Below are 13,940 nucleotides of genomic sequence, written 5' to 3'. Positions count from 1 at the left end.
GCCATTCATTTCCAGTATTCATTTTCCTAACCCCCATTCAGTTTCCATCCTTATGCAACTATCCTTGCTACCAACCCAGCTTTCTATCTGGTCTCCATGTCATTAATCTTAGTTCTCTACACAGGGGTCCCTAACCCCTAGGCCATGGAACCAGGCCACACAGCAGGAGATGAGCAAGGGAAGCTTCATCTATGTTTGCAGCCGTTCCCCAGTGCCAGCATCATTGTCTCAGCTCCACCTCTGATCATCAGGCAAAGAATTCTCATAGGAGCATCAGCCCTTGATATTAAAAAGGTTGGGAACGTCTGGCCTGTAGGATAAAGTCCTAACTTCTTAGCATGCCACATAGTCAGTTTTTCATATTCCTTGCTTACATCTTTTATTCATTCCTTGGCATTCGTCCTTCTGGCCCAGTCTCCAGCCATACACAAACTATATTTTAGTGATCCTGAACTACTTGTGCTTGTGTGCTTGCTCTCTTTTGTAATTAAGGTTCTGTCTGCGTAGACTTTTTCTTCCGCTTTCTCTGTCTTCCCTACCCCTACACCACCTCAACACCTTTGCCTATTTAAGTTCTATTCATCCTTCAGGTGAAACTTTAAGCATCATTTTCTCTAAGGAGCATTTTTTTTAATTCACAAGCTTAGTTTTGTGATCTAAGAGCCTCTTTTTCTTACCTCTTTTGAGTACTTATGCTTTATTGTGATTGCCTATTTCCTTGTCTGTTTCCCACAAGACTTAAGGTCTCAGAGCAGGAACTGTTTCTTCTTTACCTTTGCATTTTCACAGCATAACACAATGATTAACCTGTAATTGATACTCAGTAAACATCTGTGCTCGTTTGATTATGGAATAGTATAAAAATTTAAAAAATATTTCATAGTAGCATCTCCTTAAGCAGAATAGCATTTTAGATACTTGTTTTCCTTATAACTATGTGAGTTTTAAATGTAACTGTCCTGGACCATGACTTTATAAATTACTGAAAAATAATGACTTTTATAGTTTTATGATGCATCCTGGTTCTTCCTTATATTGGATAATAGTATTACAGACTTTATCTTATGGCAATATTTATTAAAATGTATACCTATAATTCTGTCACATGGCTTTTTGTGTGATTTAAGTTTTTACTAAGACTCCAAAGGTTTTCATCAAAGAAATGGAAAAGATGGAAATGTATTGCAAATTTAAATAATTGCCAATAGTAAAATAAATTTTTTTCTGCAATAGCCGTGTAGCTATTATACTACAGATTTTGAAAAGGCAGAGTGCTTGATATACAGAATAAACCCTGACATTTGAGATTGAGAATTACATATTCTGCTGTTATAGTCTATATTAAACAAACCACATAATTTTACTTAGTTAAATTTGTTCAGTTTTATTTATTTAGAAATAAAAGCAAAAAATGGAATGTTAGAGTTTAAGACACATGGAATATGGGAAAAGGCAAAAAAAGCATAGTGGAAAAAATAAGCAATTTTTTGGAAAGTAAAGAATTCATGACTTTTCAATCAAAATTTAAACTACTAGTTTTAAGGTATTATACCTTACTTAAAAATAAATTATGAATGTGTTTGTCAAGGCACTAAATGTGTGAAGTAATATGTTAGATGTATTTTTTTTTTTTTTTTTTTTTAATTCTCAGTCCTGCAGCATTGGATGCTCAATGAAAGCAAAGTATCTGGACAGCTCAGGCAACAGCGTTGAAGTTTTTCCTGTCACATCCCACCACAACTCCTACTCCCCAATGCAGAGTTGTTCCTACATGAATAGAAAAGCACCTCGTATAATTCTTTATTTTAGAAATTATCACTAGCATTCAAAAGAGTGACATTGAAATTATTGTTTACATGTCTGCCTTCCCCCAATAAAATCTTTAAGGCCAGCCATTGGGTATATCAGTGTGCAGAAGACTTAGTAGATATTTCAGTAGATGTTTAATGAATTGAGAATAGGAATTAGAATCTTTATATACATTCTTAAATATATATGGCCAGTAGAATTCAGCTAGGCTTTTTGAAGATGCACTATTTTGTAGATGATAATATTTACTCTTGCCAGATCTTTCAAACTTCTTTTCAAAGAATATTTTACTGCTTGAATATTTGTCAACACAACCAAAAATATTTTAAAGTCAAACATCTTCCTTTTCGTACAGCATAGTGATTATAGTTAATAATACTGTATTGCATATTTGAGAGTTACTAAGAGGGATCTTAAACAGTTCTCACAAGAAAAAAAGTTGAAACTATGGTGACAGATGGTAACTAGACTTATTGTGGTGGTCATTTAACAATATATACAAATGTCTAATGTTATACACCTGAAACTAATATACTGTTATATGTTAATTACACTTAAATTTTAAAAAACTTTGGGTGAATATTTTTAAAAGATGGAATGTTATGGAAAGTCAGTGGAAAAAATACTGGTTTCATGTCTCATGTTCTTATTAGTTTTGTGATTGAAATCAATTCACATACAATTCTGACAAAACTTATTTTAAAGTCAAACTTGGGTGTTAAGTAATTAGAGAAGTCAGTGGGAGTTTTACTCTGTTCAGGTGTAATAGTCTGAGTTATATAACTGAATTTGGATAAATCTTTTAGTAATTGTTGAGGTTTTCTTAAATGGTATGAAGGCCTGTAAAACTGTTGAATAACAAGCAGGCTGTTTTCTTCATTAAGCTAATCACTGAAGTTCAATGTGTGTCTTTATTTTTTTGTGATCTTTTGTGCACATGTACATATATATTTTGTTACATTTATGAGGTGATAAAGTCTAGATTGTAATTGACACTTGTTTTTAAAAAAAATTCTCTTTGAATTTGTTTAAACAAATTAAGTTTTTCAAGTTTACAGACCAGTTAAAAAATATGGTATTTCAGAGTATTACTGTTTTGTTATCTAGTGCAGGATATTTTCAGTTTTTTTTTTTTAAATTAAGAACTCACATCTAGTTACATTAATTTACTACTAAATCTTTCCTTGAGTTGTGCCTTATTTCCAAAAACGATTGCTCTAAAATAGGTCATAGGTAGCAAACATCTACTGTAGCTGTTTAGGGAAATGAATTGTCAAGTTATTTTTACTCTGAACTTTTTTCGTAGTTGAATCCATGTCTTAGAATTGGCATAAAGTTCAGGTTAAGCTAATAAAAACTTTAAATGAACTTTAACTGTAAATTTAACAACATTACTTTCTCAAGAATAATTACGATTACTAATAATTTTACTTGGAATATATCAAGAACAATGCTAAGTGCTTATCATTTATATCTCTTTAATCTTAGTAGCTCAGTGAGGTGATACCTTGATAAACTAAAAGGGTAGGTAATAAATTCTGATGATAGAAATGGTCTGTGGTCAGGTCAGGAAGCAGGGGCCTCCTTAAAGAGGTACCCTGTTCACAGCCACTATATTGGTTCACCGAAGATGAACAATAGCAGTAGTCTAGTCAAGGCAGGCAACAGTACTTTCTACACGTGGGAGATCATAGGCCCAAATGGAGCTCTAGACCTTGAGTGCTGTTTGAAAAGTCTAGGCTTGCTGAGCTTGCTCAAATGTTTAGCCTTGTTCAGTGGTGCCCATGAAGTTTCTCTAGCCAGATATAAACATCTCAAGTACCACTCATTTTAGTGAGGAAAAACAATTTCAGTCTTGGTTTATGCCAATCAAAAAAATCCTATGATATAAATTTTAATAATGGTATTTGAAAATAGAAGTAGCCTCTTCTGAAGAGTGTAACTAAGCATCCCAAGGGTGTACACATTAGATGCTTTTATTAATACCATTTTTTTTCTTCTTTAACAGCTGGACTAGCTAATATTTGTTGTTTTGACCAAGTGCCAAGCACTTACTAAAGCTTTATATATGTTGTCTCATTTAATCCTCACGTTAACCATATGCAGTAAGTAGAAATGTGGTCAGTGTACTTTTCAGTGTAATATTTTGAATAGATAATGCAGTCATAGAATTTCGTGTGTATAAGTAAATTATATGTAAGTCTTCCTCTAGTCTGCCCACCATCTGCTCATTTACCACTACTTCCCCCCCCACTCCCCCAAATATCATTGTTATTAGTTTCTTAGGCTTGGAGTTTGTCTATGCATATCCAAGCAAACACATTTTCCATTTTCCGCAAATGAAGCATACTAATAGTTTTTATTTTGATCTTTCAGTTTTACAACTTATTACAATCTTTACATGTGCAGAAAAGGGTACAGTGAATCCATAAACCCACATTATTTGGCTGTTTTTTGCTCATTTTGCATTTGCATATATGTATATAGGTAAGCGAATACATATGTATGAGTATGCATATGTATGTGTATGAGCAAAATGCGTGTATAGGTCTTTTTTTTTTTTTTTACCAAAGCTATTTGAAAGCAAATTATAAATCTCATGGTACTCCATTCCTAAATACTTCCATTTTTTGAGGTGAGTTACCACTAGCCAATAAAAGATTTTAAGCAAAGGAGTGGTGTGATTGGTTATTATTGCTTGGTGATGTCAAAGACGATTAGAGGCAGGGGGCTGGTTAAGTGACTATTACAGTAGTCCATGTGAGAAGGAAAAAGGACGAAAGTAGACCCATGGATTTGGTAGTATTTCATGGTTAATTGGACAGAAAAGTTAGCCGTTTACATTTTTTTAGAGAAAAGTGTTTGTTAACCTTTTGTAGGGTTACGTTTCCTCTCTTGCCGCTAAAGGAGCTGTTCCTGTTTGTTACTAGATGGAAAGAAATGAACATTTATTTCTCTTTACACCAGACACGCCATGGCAGTTACTTAACATGTTATTTAATTCTGCCAGTCATTCTATGAGGTATTATTATCCTTATTTTTGTAAATGAGGAAATTGAAGTGCAGAGTTGTGAAGTAATTTGTTCAAGATCACATTGCTCTTAAGCGGCAGGTCCGGAATTTTAACATTGGTCTGACTAACTCTGAAATCATTGTGTGACCGTTTCCAAATTGTTTCATGAAGTTAAAAAAAAAAAAATGAAAGTGATTTTTTTTTCTAAATATATTTGTAATTATTTTTAATCATGCAATCAGCGTTTAAAAAATAGGATACCCAAGAGTGCCAGATTTGTGGATGGGCAGATACTTCATGTCTGAATTGAAGAGCAAGCAACACCTACCAACTAGCTTTCTCTTTGATGTAACATTGCTAGATGATGAATGCTAGTCTGTTCAACTGTCATGGCCTGTAAATTTAGCATATTTTATGTCATAGAATTTATTATTTTATTATAAATACATTTATAATACATAATACCAATGGTTTTAAATTAGAAGTTTTATCATAAAAGATTCCTGAACTGAAGCAAATAAGTAACAAGTTAGAATACTTTACAGTGAAAATTAATGTGATAAATAAAATACATAGCCTTTTTTTCTTTTTTTTTTCATTAGGCGAGCCATCCAAGATGAAACAGCATTAAAGCTGGTGTGAAGCAAATAATCCAATGGCTTTTTGACACCTGAACTTTGGAGGCATTAGAAAATAAATTATGTTGCCCTTAAAGATTAAAAATGTAGCTTTTTAAAAGTGATACCTTGATTCACTTGAAAATAGTAAACAATCTATAACATTCTCAACCTTAAATACTCAATGTAAAACTCATTAGGCAACTTAAGTTCTCACATGCCATTTTCTGGAGAAGAGCATAGATAGAGAATTGCCTATCAAGCTAAATGAGTCAGGATATAAACCCCCAAAATCTGTGGCTTAAAATAACAATTTATTGTTCATGCTTCATGTCCCTTGCTGGGAGTTCTACTCCTCCATTTATACTCACTCAAGGACCCAGACTAACACCACCATTGTTTACTCTGATAGAGGAAGAGGTAATTATGCGCTGACTTTTAAAGCTTTTTCTAGATGGTTTCACTTCCTCTCATTTCATTAGTGGAAGTAAGTCACATGCCCTCACCTAACTTCAAAGAGAGCAGTAAAGTATAATCTCACCATATGCTTGGTAGGAGAACTGGAGTATTGGTGCACAGCCATAATTTCTAACACAGCCTTAAGAGGAACACAGATTTATGTATGGTTAATTAGTAGAATCATTTAAACAAGATGGTTAAGTACCTCTGAAGTACTCCTACTGTAATTAAATAAAGGGTCTACATACATGAACAGGTATTCCCAAATCAAAGTTGTAAGTCTTAAGCTTTGGCAAACTTTTGTGTTGGTTTCTCCTTGGTGGTGGTATAAACCAGGTGTCAACAGTTTCTTAAGGCATATTCTTTTTTACTTTAATTGTAAAAAATGCATAATATTTTATGTGTTACCATTTTAACTATTTGTTAATTGTAGTTCAGTGACAGACATTAAGTACATTCATTTTGTGCAACCATCACTACCATACATCTCCAAAACTTTTTTCCATCTTCCAAAACAACCTCTGTACCTATTAAACAATAACTCTCCATTTTCCTCTCCAACCAGCCCCTGGCAACCACCATTCTACTTTCCATTCTATTAATTTGACTGCTCTAGGTACTTTGTATGTGTGAAATTGTACACTCTTCGTCCTTTTGCGACTGGCTTATTTCATTTAGCATTTATTAAAGGTTTATCCCTGGTGTAGAATGTGTCAGAATTTCCTTCCTTTCTAAGGCTGAATAATATCTCATTTCTATATATACCACATTTTTAATCCATTCATCAGTGGAAACTTGGGTTTCTTCCACCTTAGGCTACTGTGATTAATGCTGCTATAAACATTGTTGAAAAGATATCTAGCCGAGTCCCAGCTTTTAATTCTTTTGGGTAGATATAACAAGTAGAATTGCTGGATCATATGATAATTCTGTTTTTAATTGTTTAGTAATTGCATTGTTTTCTGTAGCACCTATACCATTTTACATTCCCATCAGTGTTCCCAAATTTTCTACATCCTTGCCAACACTTGCTCCTCCCTCCCTCCTTTCTTCCTTCCCTTGTCATCCTAATGACTATTATGTGTTATCTCTTGGTTTTGATTTGTATTTCCCTGATAATTAGTAATGTTGAACATCTTTCATGTGCTTATTAGCTAATTGTATATCTCCTTTGGAGAAATGTCTATTCAAGGCCTTTGCTCATTTTTGAATTGAGTTTTTTTTTGTTTTAGTAGTTCTTTATATAAATTAGTAGTTCTGGATATAAATTCCTTGTCAGACATGTGACTTGCAAATACTTTGTCCAGCCTATTTCTTTTCCTTAATGAATGACATTGCATTGTATGGCTCTACCAGTTTATTAATTCACCTATTGAAGGTTGTCTTGGTTGCTTGCAGTTTTTGACAATTATAAAAACTGTGATAAACATTGTTTTGCAGATATTTGTGAACATATGATTTATGTTCAATTGGGCGGATACCTACTAGCACAGTTGCTGGATTGCATGTTAAAACTCTGTTTAGCTTTGTAAGTAACTGCCAAACTGTCTTCCAGGGTGGCCATACCATTTTGCATTTCCACCAGCATGAATGAGACTTCTTGTTTCTTCACATGCTCACCAGGATTTGGTGGGGTCAGTTTTTTTTTCTTCTTAGGCATTTTAATAGGTGTGTAGTGGCATCTCATTGTATGTTTAATTTTTAGTTTCCTAATGACGTGATGTTGAACCTTTTTTATATGCTTATTTTACAATCTACATATCTTCTTTGATGAGGTGTGATTAGGTCTCTTGCCTACTTTTTAATCGGGTTGTTTTTCTAATGTTGAATTTAAAGGTTCTTTTTTACATTGTGCATACAAGGCCTTTATCAGATAAGTGTTTTGCAAATGTTTTCTCCCAGTCTGTACATGTTTTTTCATTTTCTTAGTCTGTCACTGAGAAGCAGCTTTTAATTTTGATGAAGTTCAACTCATGTATTTTTTCTTTAATGGATCCAGCTTTTGGCGTGGAACTTTTTGCATGTTGATAAATCCCACTATTGAAAAGATTGTCTTTTTCTCTGGATTCTTTCTCCTTTCTCAGAGATCAGTTAATTATATTTAAGTGTCTTTTTCTTGCCTTTCAGTTCTGTTCCATTGATATATTTACCTCTTCTTTCACCAATAGCACACTTTCTTAATTACTGATAAGTGTAGTGAGTCTGAAATCTGTTAGTGACAATCCTCTGACTTAGTAATTTTTTTCAGTATTATGTTGATAGTTTTGGGTCTTTTGTCTTTCCATATAAATTTAGAATCAGCTTACTGATGTCTACAAAATAACTTATGGAATTTTGATTTTGCTGTTTTGGATTTATAAAACAAGTTGGGGACAGTTGACATCTTAACTATATTGAGCCTTCCTATCCATGAACGCGGACTGTCCTTGAAGTAGATGTTTTGTGATTTATCAGAGTTCTTTAGGTTTCCTCATATAACCCTTTTATGTTAGATTTATCCTTAAGTATTTTTTGTATTAATGTAAATAGTATCGCATTTTTAATATCAAATTCCAGTTATTCATTGCTGGTTATATCGGAAAACAGTTGACTTTTTTATACAGGTTCCATAAATTTGTTTACTAACATTCACATATGTGTATAATAATATCGATGTAGTCTACGACCATGCTACTCTGAACATGCCTGATCCTGTTTGATCTCAGGAGCTAAGCAGGATCGGGCCTGGTTAGTACTTGGATGGGAGACTACCTAGGAAGACCAGGTGCTGTAGGTGTAAAAAATAAGGAATTGTAAGCTGACGAGGTCCTTGCAATCCATGAGGTCAACCAAGGGTTGCCTCTCCTAAAAAACAAATACTACTACTAATAATAATAATACTGATGCGAGTAATCACGTGCTTGCTTACAAGCATATCCTCAAGTTTATTTTTAAAGTACAGTTGACATGTAGTATTAGTTTCAGGTGTACAACATAGCGATTCATTTATATTTCTTACAGTGTGATCAGTACAATAAGTCCGTAAACAGCTGTCACCATACAAAATTATTACTATAGTAACTATTTTTCCTTATGCTATACATTACATCCCCACAACTTACTTTCACATATTAATGTTGTGTCCTGCAGATTGTTATTGTAATTACTTGTTCATTTCGGAAGGATTTTTGTTGATTCCTTGAACTTTTTCTATATACAGTTATACAGTGTCATCTGCAAACTAGGACACTTTGATGTCTTCTCAGTGTGCATTCTTTGAATTTCATTTTATTGTATTAGCTAGGACTTCCTGTAAAATGTTGAATAGGAGTAGCTAGAGGGTATATCCTTTCCTTTTCCTCAGTCTAAGGGGTAGCATCTAGTTACTCACCATTATGTATGTTGTAGATTTTATGTATGTGTTCTTCATCCAGTTACGGAAGATCCCCCAGTCCTAGTTTGCTGAGAGTTTTTAGCATGAATGGGTGTTGGATTTGGTCAGATGCCTTTCATGTGACAATTAATATGATCATGTGATTTTCTTTTTTTTCTACTTGTTGATGTGTTGGATTACATTAATTGATTTTCTAATACTGAACCAGCCTTGCATATCTGGAATAAACCCTGTTTGGTCATGGTGTATAAACCTTTTTGTACATTGTTGGATTTGATGTACTAAAATTTCGTTGAGGATTTTTGCATCTATGTTTATAAGAGATATTGGTTTGTAGTTTTTATTTTTTTTTAAATGTCTTTACCTGGCTGTAATATTAAAGTACTGCTGGTCTTGTGGAATAAGTTAGGACATGTTCCCTTGTTTCTGTTTTCTGAAACAGACTGTAGAGATTTAGTATAATTTCTTCTTAAATGTTTGGGAGCATTCATCAGGAAACCATTTGGGCTTGGGGCTTTCTTTTTTGGAAGGTTATTCATTATGGATTCAGTGCCATTAATAGCTGTTGACCTATTCAGATTATTTCTCCTTATGTAAGTTTTGGTAGTTCGTGTTTTTCAAATAGTCCATTTTATCTAAGTTATCACATTTGTGGGCATAGAATTAGTTCATAATATTTCTTTATTAATCTTTTAAAGTCTATTTCCATGGTATGAATAGTGATATACATACCTCTTTGATTTTTGATACTGGTAATTTTTGTCTTCTCTTTTTTCTTGGTTACCCTGGCTAGAGATTTATTAACTCTACTATTTTTTCAAAGAATAGTTTTTGGTTTTATTGATGTTTCTTTACCAATTTTCTTTTTACAATTTCATTTCTGCTGTAATTTTTATTCTTCTTGCTTGCCTTAGGTTTATATTGCCTTTTTCTATAGTTTTTCATGATGGAAACAGATTATTGAATTTAGATTTTTCTTTTTTTCTCACATACATATTCAATGCTATAAATTTTTAAATGCTGCATTTGCTGAATCTCACAAATTTTAAAATGTATTTTCATTTAGTTCAAATATTTTAAAATTTCTCTTGAGGTTTCTTTTGAACCATAAGTTATTTAGGAGTGTGTTGTTTAATCTCTAGATAATTGGAAATATTCCAATTTTCTGTTACTGATTTCTAGTTTAATTTCATTGTTGACTGGGAGCATACATTGTGCTTTTCTTAAGGTGTGTTTTATGACCCACAATGTGGCCTATCTTGGTGAATATTCCATGTGAGCTTGAGAAGAAAATGTATTCTGCTGTTGTTGGTTGAAATATTCCATAAATGTTAAATCCAGTTAATTGATGGGGCTGTTAAATTCAACGATGTCCTTACTGATATTGTTTGCTGGCTCTGTCAGTTACTATTAGAAGAGTGTTGAAGACTCCAGTTATAATAGTGGATTTTGTTGTTTCTCCTTGTATTTCTTCCAGTTTTTGCCTCACATATTTTGACATTCTTTTGTTTGGCACATATACCTTAAGGATTGTTAATATCTTCTTAGAAAATTAACCTCTTTATCATGATGTAATGCTGTTATTTATTCCTGATAATTTTCCTTGTTTTGAAGTCTGCTTTGTCTGAGATTAATATAGCTACTGCACTAAGATTTGATTACTGTTAGCATGGTACATCTTCATCTCTTTACTTTTAATCTATCTTTATATTTAAAATGGTTTTAGGCAACGTATAGGTGGGTCTTCTTTTTTCTACCTACTTTGACACATTCTCTCTTCAGTGGGTGCATTTAGGCCGTTCTCAATTAAAGTGGTTATTGATGTAGTTGATAATATCTACCATGTTTATATCCATTCTCTCTTTTTGGGTGATTTTTGTCTTGGTTCCTTAGAGTCCTTAATGTTAAAAAAATATTAGTCTTTTATCTGCTATGCATGTTATACTTACTATCTCTGACATTTCCTTTTTCAAATTTAGTTTGTAGTACCTTTTGTTGTTCATAAGTTATTTCTTTCATAGTTCGTGGTTATTGTGTCTTGATTAAGAAAACTTTTCTATGTATAAGTTATAAAAATTCTTATATTTTATTCCAGTAATTTAAACACACAACACATGTGTTTTTTATGTATTAATTCATCTAGAATTCTTTGGTATATGATGTAACTATTTTATGAGGATTCAGATATTTTTATTTTATGAATGGATAGCCAGTTGTCTATATCATTTTATTGAATAGTCCAGCCTTTCACCACTGATTTAAAATTGTACTTATATAATAAATTTACTGATTTACATAGTCTAGTTTTGTATTCTGACCAGTACTCTTTATTTGATCTATGTGTCTTTGCCTATGCTAATACCATATTTTAATTACTGCAGCATATTAGCCAGCAAGGCAAGTCCTACCTTATAGTTGTTTTTCAAATTTTCTTGGTTATTTTTATGAATTTTTCTTCCCTAACAATTATTAAATTTTATAAAAATTTTGTTAGAATTTTATAGATTAATCATTGACTTCTTTGTGGTAAATTTGCTTCCAGTTAATTACAAAACATGTCAAAGAACATGCAACTTAATTCCTTCTTTTGCAGCCAATATAGTTCAATAATTTAACCTTTTCAAATATGAACTTTTCATATATTTGTTTTTTGTAATATTACTGTCATCACCATGACATCTTTATTTCTTATTCCTTTTATTTTTACCTCATTCTATTTATTTGATAACCTGGTGCTGTAAACTTGGATGTATTTTTCCTTGACTGTACATTTTTCATCATGCCCTCCAGTTTCTTTGTTACCACCCTCAGAAACCTCACCCACATTCTCCTTCTTATTACTCCTCAATATCATAATATCATGTGAACATAATAACCCTTATCCATATTACACATATCTTTCCTAGTCTCTTGGATGACTCTCAAAGGATTAGTTTTAAGTTTTTGGCTTGAGTTGTATCCGCACAACTACTATGAGTTCCTGCTACAAGTTCCACCTGGCTCACAAGAATGGGAAATAGGAATCTGTGAGCAGAAGATTATTATATTTTAAGTCTGAGATAATTATTGTGACATAGAGACTATGTATATATTATTTTTTTTATTATTTCAATTAGAACTCTTAGTAATATTTTCTTATGGTTTAGTATGGAACCGAACACTTTCTGATTTAATGTGAATTTGGTTAATTCAGTTGGCAATAAGTTGATAACAAACATAATTGGCTTTAATCAAAAGGCTTAGGATTAATTAATTCCTTAATTTGTATTTAAGATTAGGAATTTTACTTTGTCTAGAAGTCCAGCAAATCATTTCTTGTTTTTCGAAGTTATTGGTTTGATTTTAATGTTTATAAAACCATATCCAATTATTTGTAGGGATGTTTTTGCTATCTATAGTTGGACATGAACTACTCTGAAAATTGCTTAAAACAATAATTTGTTTTACTCACAAATTGACAATTTGGGCAGTGTTTGATTGGGAAGCTTATCTCTGCACCAGGTGGTGTCTCCCAGGATGGCTTAACTTGAACTAATGATCCTTGTCCAACAGCTCACTCACATGGCTGGCAGAGTGGTATTGACTATTGATTCCTCTACACATGGGTCTGTCTTTGGGGCACCTTGGACATTCTCATTCTTAATGACTGGTTTACAAGAGTGAATATCTTGAAAAACGATATTCTAAGAGACCAGAAGTTGAAACTGCTAGTTTTTTAAGGCCTGAACCTGGAAACACGCATTGCCTCACTTTTGTGTTATATTGATCAAGCCATAATAGGGCTCAGATTTTAGGAATGGAGAACATAGACCTCTAGCTCTTGATGGGAGAAAGGAGTGTAAAAGATATTTGGAGCCATGTTATCAGACTGCTATAATGATAGGGGGATTTTGCTATTCTTAGTCGATAAGGTTATTTTGCTTCAAAGGGAGAATAGTGTTGGAACTTTGAGACAGTAATATTAGTTTTATTCAGATACTATTTTCCAGTGCAAATGGTTTTTTATCTTTTCACCATTCAGACTTTTTGAAGAGTATATCTGAAGTATTAAACAGTATTTGCAAGATGTGTATGAGGAAAACTAGAAAACCCTGATGAAAGAAATAAAAAAGATCCTAATAAATATACATGGATAGGAAGATTCAATATTGTTAAGATGTCAGTTTTTCCCAACTTGATCTATACGTTCAACACAATCCCCGTCAAAACTTCAGCAAGCTACTTTGCAGATATCTAGAAACTTATTCTAAGTTTATGAAGTCAAAAGACCAAAAATATTCAGTATAATTAAAGAATAACAGTCAAAGGACTGACACTAACTCACTTCAGTATTTAGTACATAGCCACAGAAATCAAGACAGTGTGGCATGATCAAAGAAATGGACAAATAGATTAGTGGACAGAATTAATAGTCCAGAAATAGACACTTAAGTATAGTCATCTGATCTTTGGGTAAAGAGCAAAGGCAATCAATGGAGAAAAGATAATCTTTTCAATAAGTGGAACTGGAACTTATTTATTCACATACAAAAATGTCAGTCTACACATTGACTTTACACCTTTCTCAAAAATTAACTCAAAATGGATCATAGACCTAAATGTAAGAAGCAAAATTGTCAAACTTCTACACGATAACATAAGACAAAATCTAGGTGACTTTGGTGTGATA

At 32.7% G+C, this 13,940-nt stretch overlaps 1 protein-coding gene and 1 pseudogene across 1 annotated transcript in view; both read left to right on the top strand.

The window, feature by feature from the left end:
• Window positions 1-13,940, top strand: part of NDUFS4 (NADH:ubiquinone oxidoreductase subunit S4) — an 83,374-nt gene that overhangs the window by 14,007 nt on the left and 55,427 nt on the right. The gene's annotated exons all lie outside the window — the stretch shown is intronic.
• LOC118607430 lies at window positions 8,556-8,674 on the top strand (annotated as a pseudogene).

The sequence above is a fragment of the Rousettus aegyptiacus genome, unplaced genomic scaffold (assembly GCF_014176215.1).
Source record: "Rousettus aegyptiacus isolate mRouAeg1 unplaced genomic scaffold, mRouAeg1.p scaffold_m13_p_8, whole genome shotgun sequence".
In the NCBI taxonomy this organism is placed as follows: domain Eukaryota; kingdom Metazoa; phylum Chordata; class Mammalia; order Chiroptera; family Pteropodidae; genus Rousettus; species Rousettus aegyptiacus.
This window is presented reverse-complemented; position numbering and strand designations above follow the sequence as displayed.